Here is a 9,597-nt window from a genome sequence, read left to right as displayed (position 1 = left end):
CAGCTGCCCCATGGGGAAAAAAAGCTCTTTAAAAAGAAAAAAATATGGGTGGTGAGGGCTGTCATGCTTTCAAATCAGCAAAAATAGAAGATGGAGGTGATTGCTGTTCCTCAGAAAAATCATCTCAGGCAGGTGAAAGGTGTCATTTTAAAGCCGTGTAGCTCAAGTGCCTATCAGAGTGCTGCAACTGCCAGATGAGACTAGTAATATTTCACATTCATTCAAAACAATGAAACAAACAACTTCCTCCTCTTGCTCAGTTTTATTTTTAAAGTTGCACCATGTGAAATGTGTTGCAAATGTGATCATTACTGCTCAATAGTAGCTTTTCAGTGCAGTTTATTAAATTTTTAACCATGTAAAGCCTGAGCCATAAAATAATTGGCTGAAAATTCTAATTATTTAAAACCAGAGTGTTTAGTGAACCTTATGACAAGTAAAAAAAAAAAAATATATATATATATATATAATCAGTTTTCATATATAAAATTGTGCTAAATAAATTGTGTAAATTGGGGGAAACACAAACAGTCGTCGTTAAGTTTTATTTATTTTTTTAATATAAACCACAATACCTAAATGACAGTTTAACTACAGACCTGCACATGTTGCCACTCAGAAGTCTTCTTGTTAACACCTCCAGCCAGCTATTTAAGGTCAGTACTCCTGCCTCTCTTATTCAGTGGTTACCAGGACATTAAAAACATTGTATTTATGGAATCGCCAATAAAATCTAATTGTAAAATTCTTTTTGGTTTTTTTTTAAATCATGGCTTTATTGGAGCTCACCACAGTGCGCTGACACAGTCAACATCTGGCTCAAACCCCATTTGAATAAATGCCATGCTAATGAAAAACAGAAACACGATAAATACACTACATGCATCTTTAATGAAATATAACAAGTAGATATGTGTGACACCACACAGCTGAAACTAATATAAACCCACGAGACTGCATGTGCAACAACACAGTTGGTTAATACAGTACATGTCCATGTTCAGCTATTGACTGATCCAGGAGCAGAACTCTTTTCAGCACCATGCCTCTCTCTTACTCTCTCTTACACCATCTCAACTCATGACACAGCTCCATCACACATCCTAGCAGACAAAAGCCATTGTATAGCAAAGAAAAATAACTATAAATAACACGTGAAATATCATGAAAATGGTCATTTTATTCCTTGTTGTGTGTAAAATGTTAAGAGTGGCTGCTACTATAAGTGTAGAAGTCAAAGACTACGACCTGACTTAAACTACGTTTGGCTGCTCCCCTGTCATAAGAGGTCGCAACAGCGGGTAGTCCACATGTTTTGATTTGGCAAAGTCTTACGCCAGATGTCCTTCCTGACGCAACCCCAAAAGGGATTTGTGTCTCCAGCTGGAATCAACCAGCGACCTTTCACTTGTTAGGCGAATGTGTAAACCATCCTGACTAGAACTTTAGGACTGTTTTTTCATGCCCTGTCATGACATTCAACTCCTTTATGGTAGATGAAGCCTAACCATTACACACACTGTGACATGATGCACACAGAGACATATACTACACACATGTGGAAATGCACACACATCTGCATCACTGAGCGGCACTAATTGCACACATACACATTAGTAAGCGATCACACAAGCGTGTGTAGACTCCCCCATAGGACACATATGCCAGCACACATGATGTGTGAGAGCAGTGATTAGCCCAGCTGTTGTGCTTGTGCTTACTCTACATGGTTGAAATCTGGAAGTCCCAGTAGGCAGTAGGTTCCCTTGTCACTCAGGTTTGTACCCTTAAACAGCTGCTTTTGTTTCTCCTGTTTCCACTTTTCTTGTCTTTACTTTTGTCTGTTCATTTTCCCCATCAGAGTTAATATAGATCAAATACTGTGCTGATCTATGTATTTGTTTTCCCACAATCCACAACAGTCTGGACAGTGATAGAATTTTCATAACTTTGCTCGAGGTTTAACAGAAATATTGCAATAACTATAACAGATTTGCTATGTGGCCATGGTGTACCCTGGGAAACAGCCCAGCCCCCTGAAACCCAAGCTGTTGTGATGTGGCGGTGAATTAGACAAGTGATTAAAAAGATGGATGGTTGGATAGATGGCCTGTTACAGCCATTTTTACATGATCTTTAATGCTTACATGATAATCTTTTTCAGTCAATTAATGCTGGATATCTGAAACTAAGTGACCTCACCAAATGCAGTTTCTTTTCTTGAAGTGTTATCAAGGACTTTGCAGTAGTTGCCTATAGTTACTGCTAGTCTATTGGTCTTTCTGCTCGTGGTCTTCAGTAAGTAAAGAAAAGCATGCTCAACTGGAATGAGGGTAGGTGATTTACCATTAGAAAAATAAAAAAATGTAATTACATTTTTAAAAAAAGGGTACTTCTTTGCATTCTGAAGCCTTTAGATCATAGGTGTCAAACTCTGGCCCGTGGGCCAAATTTGGCCCACAGCTTAATTACATTTGGCCCGTGGAGCCATACCAAATTACTATTAGAGCTGGCCTACTGGTATTATATTGCTAATATATATATATATTGTTTAGTATTAAGCTTTGCTTGTTCCATATTCAGTTTTTCAGCAAAACTTGTTTGAGTCCATAAGAAAAGATTCATTCTTATATCTGGAGGAAGTTTTTTTTTTTCAATAAATATTAACGTTAGCCTGCGACTTTGTTCCAGTTTTGAATTTTGGCCCACTGTGTATTTGAGTTTGACACCCCTGCTTTAGATTCACTATTCATAGTCTGTTTGAGAAACACTGTCTTGTCTTTGTTGGAGCGTTTGATTAGAATAGGAATTGAGTATAGCTCTATATAGTGCTCCCAGCAATTTCTGTCAGTAGTTATATCATCAGTAAACACTAGTGACCCAGTTCTACTGGCAGCCATGCATGACCATGCCATAACACTGCCTCCACCATGTTTGACAAATGGCGTGATTTGCTGTGGATCATGACCCTTCGTTTCACGTGATTACAGAACAAGACTATTGTTCTATTCCAACTTTTTAAAATTTGAATTCAATTTTTTTTCCAGTAGAGTCCAAACCAGTCATTTATTCATAATTTATTAATGGTTTGCATCTTGTGTATTTGCAGTACATTTAAGAAGACCTACAATACTGTATCCTGAATCTGAATCTTAAAAATGACTGGGATGCTGAAAAAAAGTGTCTGGGAGCTGCTTAGCGGGCTGAGAACAGGTGCACAGATGGGTTTTGAAATATGACGTCTGAAGGTAGGAAAAACTGGGAACCGCTGCAAGGCAGAGAGAAAATAGACCTTGTTACAGCCTTGTCCTAGCATGAAAGACATATTACCAGTGGTCAACAAATGAATCAGTGTACAAGGATAATCTCAGAATATTCTGAAGAGGTTTTGTGTGTTGTGCAAGGTCTTTTAGTGTACAGCAATCTCTGTGTGTTCATGTCTATGTGGATGTGTGTGTGTGTGAGTGGACATGATTTTTCACACACTAATTCATAATTGAGCTGACATGTTGCGACACTGCTTTCGCTCCTCCTACAACAAAAGAGGCAACAGTGACCTCCTACAACCCTGCACAGCTTCAGTTCACACAGACAGACTCATTATTGAAATGGATTTTCTCTCAATAACAGGTGCACACAAACACATACACACGATTTTTTTTTGTCAGGGAGGCTTTTATTAGTCTCCCGAGGTTTGAGGAAATTGTTTCACCAAGGCTGAATTTTAAACAATTAATGAATACGCGTGTCCATTTTGCTCCGTATCTTATCACAGTTGACCATTACACTATTTCCTCTGCTTAATTAGCCCTTTTAATTTTGCCAGGATTAAGACATCGATGTGTTACTTTGTTGGGCAGACACTTAATGAGAACGTCTTCAATGTCATTCCATTAGTAAAAGAATTATATCAGACAAGCTAGAAAGATGTAGGGGAAAGTTATGAGGAGAACAGCAATTAGTCAGCTCTTCATAATCTACTGTAACTGTCATTCCAGAGAGAGATGAAAAAAACCCCACACATCCACTGTCAACGGCAGCACATTCCCTGACACTGAACATGTGGAATTCTTTCTGTGGCTCTCCATTTTTGCCTCGAGTCATTCCGTTTTTGTTCCTTTCCATTCCATATTTATTTCATGTGCTGCAAACAAAATTTATTCGAACAAGAACATCTAGCATTTCATTACTGTGCAACAATAGTGTACTAAAGCTACTGGAAATGCACTATTAGCTCCACAAACACTCCCCTCTGTCATTTTTTATTTTTTTGCATAATGTCAGGTATTTCATTCGACCACCCTGACTGAATCATCAATACAAACGACAAAACCAACATAAAGTGAGATGTTAGCTACCACCTAATTTTTTATGAGAAACAACAAAGCAGTTTTACGTTACTTTATGTGCAGCCCCACTAATGGTGGCAGAAATCCACATAATCTGCAACTTCTAGTACGAAAATTTAGCGGTTATTGTTTCTATACACAGCATTCAACCCCAGTGGTAGTTAGGCAACCTGGTGCATAAACAGCAAGTGCAAGTGGAGCTGTTTCAAAGTCTGGCAATCTTATCCACTGCCTCCGCCCCATTTTATTATTTCCCACTAATTTCATGATGGTTATGGTTGAAATTAGCACTCCCACACCTCTCTGAGAAGGTGCTGCATTGGCGGATTTTGTGTGAATGTAGCCATGCCTGGTCCTGCCCACTGTGGGTTCTCTGTAGTGTAGTGCAGAAACATAGAAGAGGGAAGGAAGAAAAAAGAACATGTTTGTTGTCAATAGAGTTTGCTAACATGCTAACATCAACTAAGTCTTTTTTCCCTTCAATTATTTATTCTGGCAAAGCGCTTTGTGTTGTGGAAAGACGTAGAAGTAGATGTTTGGGAGTAACAGCAGATATTGAAGATTAAAAAGAAGCTGTAGCTGCAGGCTGCAGAGTACATGCAGTGAGCAGGAAACCAAACTCAGAGACTGTAAATGGAAATGTTTACCGAGCGTTTTACGTTAGCGACTAATTAAGTACGGCATACTCAGAGACATGAATATGCAAATAGTAAAAGGAGCAAATACACTTTGACGTTTGGATAATTTTGTTCTAATAATGTCAGAGAAAAAGAGATGAGAAGCATTAGCTAATGATGATCAGCTTTAAGTGAACCTAAGTCATCACAGTTTGGCACAGTAAAGCGCTTCAGTACAGAATTTGTCAAGAATCACATGTTTACTTGTGTTATTTCTTCTTTTGAATTCAATAGAAAATAGGGAAGAGGACAGATGATAGGTAGGCAGACAGGCAAGATGAAGAAGTTGGCAGGTAGAATACAAAGGAGTCTTGCCCGTCACCAAAAGCAGCAAACAGCCAGACAGGCCAGTCGAGAGAAAACCTGACAGTCTTTAATCCAGTCCAAGAAGCAGAAGAACGAAAGTCAATTGTTTCTTAAGGCTTGCGGAAAGAGAGGGAAGTTCACAACCTGGCAATTTTCTCACCACCACACATCTGACCAGTTCCTGTACGAAGGAGGTGCGATTGTTGAATAGTTTCAGAAAGTTACAGAAATTTGGTGTCTGAGTGTGAGCAGAGCTCGGTTTGCTTCAAAAGATGCACACAAAATGCCAGTAGCCAGTCAGTAAGGCACATAGTGAGAGAAGCAGACTGAGAACACACTGTAGGTCTGCAGTATACTTTGAAATTCATTTTAAGTGTTGAACATGGAAATCTGCTTTCTCATCAGTTGCTTGACTTCAGCATTGTTTTTGCAGTAGCACCAAGGAGATGTCTTGTTATGAGAAAATACTACATCAGCTTCTACTTAAACTACAAGCTGGCCGTGTTTTCCATTTGGTTGTGCAAATACAAAATTTGAATTAAGCTAAGCAATTCGCCTGCACACACTGACTGAAATCAATTGGCATTTTTAATATTAATCCACTTCTGGAGTGTCTATTTAAGCAACTGCATTAAATTAAAGGAGAAACTGGACTATTTATCTGTAATATATAGCCATAGCAGAAACTCAATACAGGCCATTAATAAGTTATTTGAACATTTGGTGAAAGCTGTACTTTTCTGATGAGTTCACTTTTTCCTTCACGGCGTGCTGGTAGTGGCAGCACAACGGCAGCAGTGCTGATGTAGGGACTCATGGGATTCACAGCTGAGGCAAGTTGTACAGCCTGGCCTTCAGATAATAGGACTACAGATTGAGTAAATTAATGTATGGATGACAACACAGCAAACCGCAGGATAGCCGTCTGTTTATGTTCAATTGTTAACATGTCTGTAACCCTCATTAATTAGCCACATGATTAAGTAGTATTAAATGATTTAAAAGAATTGGAGTACTGTGCTTGCTTTGTTCTTCCAGTAGCCTGTAAATTCAAATGAAGGAACTTGAATCACTTAAATCAGATTTAAATAAGACTATATTTGAATTATTTACCTTATATTTTTTAATGTATTTACTAATATGCAGTATAACTCCTGTGAAGTCTTAGGTGAATGATGAGTGAAACAAGGCATAAACACAATTTTGCAATCATATTAACTGGATGCTGTAGATTTTATTGCACCATACAGTTATTAATGTACTATTATTTCCTACTGTTGAGAGGTTTTTATAGACTGCCTTTCTTCATAGACAAAATTAATTCTTCTGTAATTTACTGTACATGAAAGCAGCTTCGCAGCACACAAAGGCTGTTGCTATGCAAACAATCATAGCATCAAGCAGCTGTTTCACCAGAGCAAAGTGCTTTCGAAAACTCTGCAAGGTTGAACTTTTCAGAAAAAGAGTGAGCGGCATTTTCTCTGCCAAGCATCAATGAAGGAGATGTTTCATGCTGTGTGGGAGGCTGGCTCCTTCTCCACAGCAACAGCAAAGACGGGCACAGAGCCTGTAAAAAACATGTTTAATAATCTGGGAACAACTAGTTTTTATTTGTGCTTTATCGCTTATAAGCTGGCTTGGTCATCCACTGCTTCTTCATTTTCTACTATACACGTTAAATACTGCAGGTCACAAATGAGCCAAACATGGCTTTTCCCTCACTTCACTTCTCATTTTAATTCTGGAGCTCAATTAACAGATTGCTAGAAGAGTGTGAGCGATATCTCTATAAGGGAAAGGGTATGCAACAGACAATATGAGGCTAAAATTTGAAGAGAAAAGGTATAACTCAATATTACAGGTACAGCAAGTTGGCTGTGCAGCATATGATAGAAGCATGAATGTGCATGAAATCGGATGTGTACGTGTAAGGTAAAGTAAAAAAGTATGCGCATAGTGCAGGAATATTTCAGTATGTGAAATAGGATTTATTCCACTGAGATGCAGAAGCAGAGGGAGTGTGTATGATTTCCTCATCACCCAGAAACAGATCGGTTGTGCCCTCTCCTAAGTAAAGATCAGATTTCTTATTAAGATAAACGTTAAGGAGAAAACACAGAGAAAAGGACACTACACTGTAACTGACTTCTGAAATCTGAACAGTATCACACTGCTCAACACCAACAGTATGATACTGTAATAGGTTTAACAGTAATTTACTGTAAATGGCAAAGGATTATGGGAAAATATGGGCTGACTACTATAATTCTTTGCTACTATGATTCAATTTTACAGTAGTAAACCTGGGAAATATGGACCAATGGTAGAGGAGTTTACTTTTAAAATTCAAAATTGAATAAGAGAACAGAGAACCTTTGTCTACTCAGCAAAAAGTTGGCATAAAATATTATTTATTTATGCAAATCTGAGACATTTTTACCTGTATTTTCTTTTGACTCATTGTTTGCCCACTGCCTTACATTTCTATATAAAATATATTTTAACACTATTTTGTCTTCTTTCATTTATATTTCATACTTTATCTATTGCATCTCTGTACTACCTCAATACAAATCATGACCATATTCGCATGTGTAAGACAGACTAGGACCGTAACTGGTTAAATAACTGTGTAGAGTTATTCCAGCACTTTTAAACAGCGCAGAGAGGAAAGAGACACAGACACACAGGAGCTAACCTCCATGTCTTCACACGATGATAACCAAAACACCCTGAGCCAAAGTGCAGCCTCTCAAGGTCAAGCTTGTGTTTTCCCATTTGGGAGCAAGAGCAAGAGAACGGATGAATGTGATCATACACCATTAATACACCAGCGTAATAAGGAGATGCCGAAATAATGCAATTAAATTAAGCCACTCATGTGTAAAAGATTATCCACTTGGTTTGGTTGGAGAAGAAACAGCAATTTAATCAAAGAGTCATTACAAAGGGTGAATGAATGGTCAGAAATCTGTGCACTGTGTTTTCTGTTTTTGTTTTTTCTTTGATGATGATTTTTTTTTATGGTCTTCTACGCAATCCTGACATAAGGTCTATTCTGTAACTGCTGGTTATCTTTATTAGTATGAATAATAAGTTAGAAAAAGCTCAATGAAACTAAACTGAAAATAAGAGAATGAAAGAAAAACACATGACCGTCCTATAAGGTAACTCCAGATCTCTATGTGGATATATGAAACTTATCTTCAGGCCATTACCTTTCAATGCAGTCTCACTGCATTGTATATGCTGTTATATAATGTGCCAGATGTTTTCAAAAGGTGATACTATTGGTCATGACTGCAGACATTCCAGCTTCTCACTCCTACTCGTTTACAACAAAGCCAGGCTGTTGGAATATTTGCAGAATGTGGTTTAACATTATCACCAATATCTTCCATTAAAAAAAAAAAAGTCCAACAACAATGAGGTCTTCCGAGGATTTGCAAGGTGCCAGCGTCATGTGCACTCATTCAAACACAGATGCTGGTGAACTGTGTGCAGATAGCAAGCTGGATGTTTCCTTTCCTCATTACCCAGTGGACATGGCATCTATGATTTCCAAAAAGAATCTCACGTTTTGATTCAGCAGACCACAGGATGGTTTTTCAATCTGCTTCATTCAGTCATAAATTAATAGCATCTTTTTTATGTGTACCTTTGACTTTGTACCAGAACCTAGTTTGTATGTCATTCAGGCGATTTTGCTTCCCCTCATTTCCTTTTATACGGCTTTCATTTGATAAAATCGCCTGCATTTGAAGAATGCTATTGAAACTGAATGTGCTTGCTCAGTCTGCACAGAAAGTACACTGACATTAAACAGGTAAAACTTCACTAATGTGGACTGTTTGGTCAAAAATGCCTGCGACTATAACAGAAATATAGCCAATAGTTAAATAATTGTGTTATTTTTACTTCTATTCTACATAAAAAATAAAAAGAACATTGCATAAGTTTAGAATACAAGACAGATCTACTTTGCTAGAATTGTGACACTTATAATTATGGTCACAACTGCAAATGGAAGGCAATGACAATTTAAACTCACGCAAATGTCAACCATTTTGAACTTTTTTTGTCATTAACGTGCTTTTATTTAACGATAAAGAAAAAAATTCCGGCACACGGTGAAGACATATGTTTGTGTTGGTCAAGTCTATTGGCATGCATCAGCTTAATGTGACATTTGGAGCACATCGATAGAGCCAAGTGTCTGTTCAGCCCAAAAGTGACCTTTGTTAATTGAATGCATTAAATTTAAC

This window comes from Neolamprologus multifasciatus, chromosome 13 (genome assembly GCF_963576455.1).
Source record: "Neolamprologus multifasciatus chromosome 13, fNeoMul1.2, whole genome shotgun sequence".
Taxonomy (NCBI): domain Eukaryota; kingdom Metazoa; phylum Chordata; class Actinopteri; order Cichliformes; family Cichlidae; genus Neolamprologus; species Neolamprologus multifasciatus.
This window is presented reverse-complemented; position numbering follows the sequence as displayed.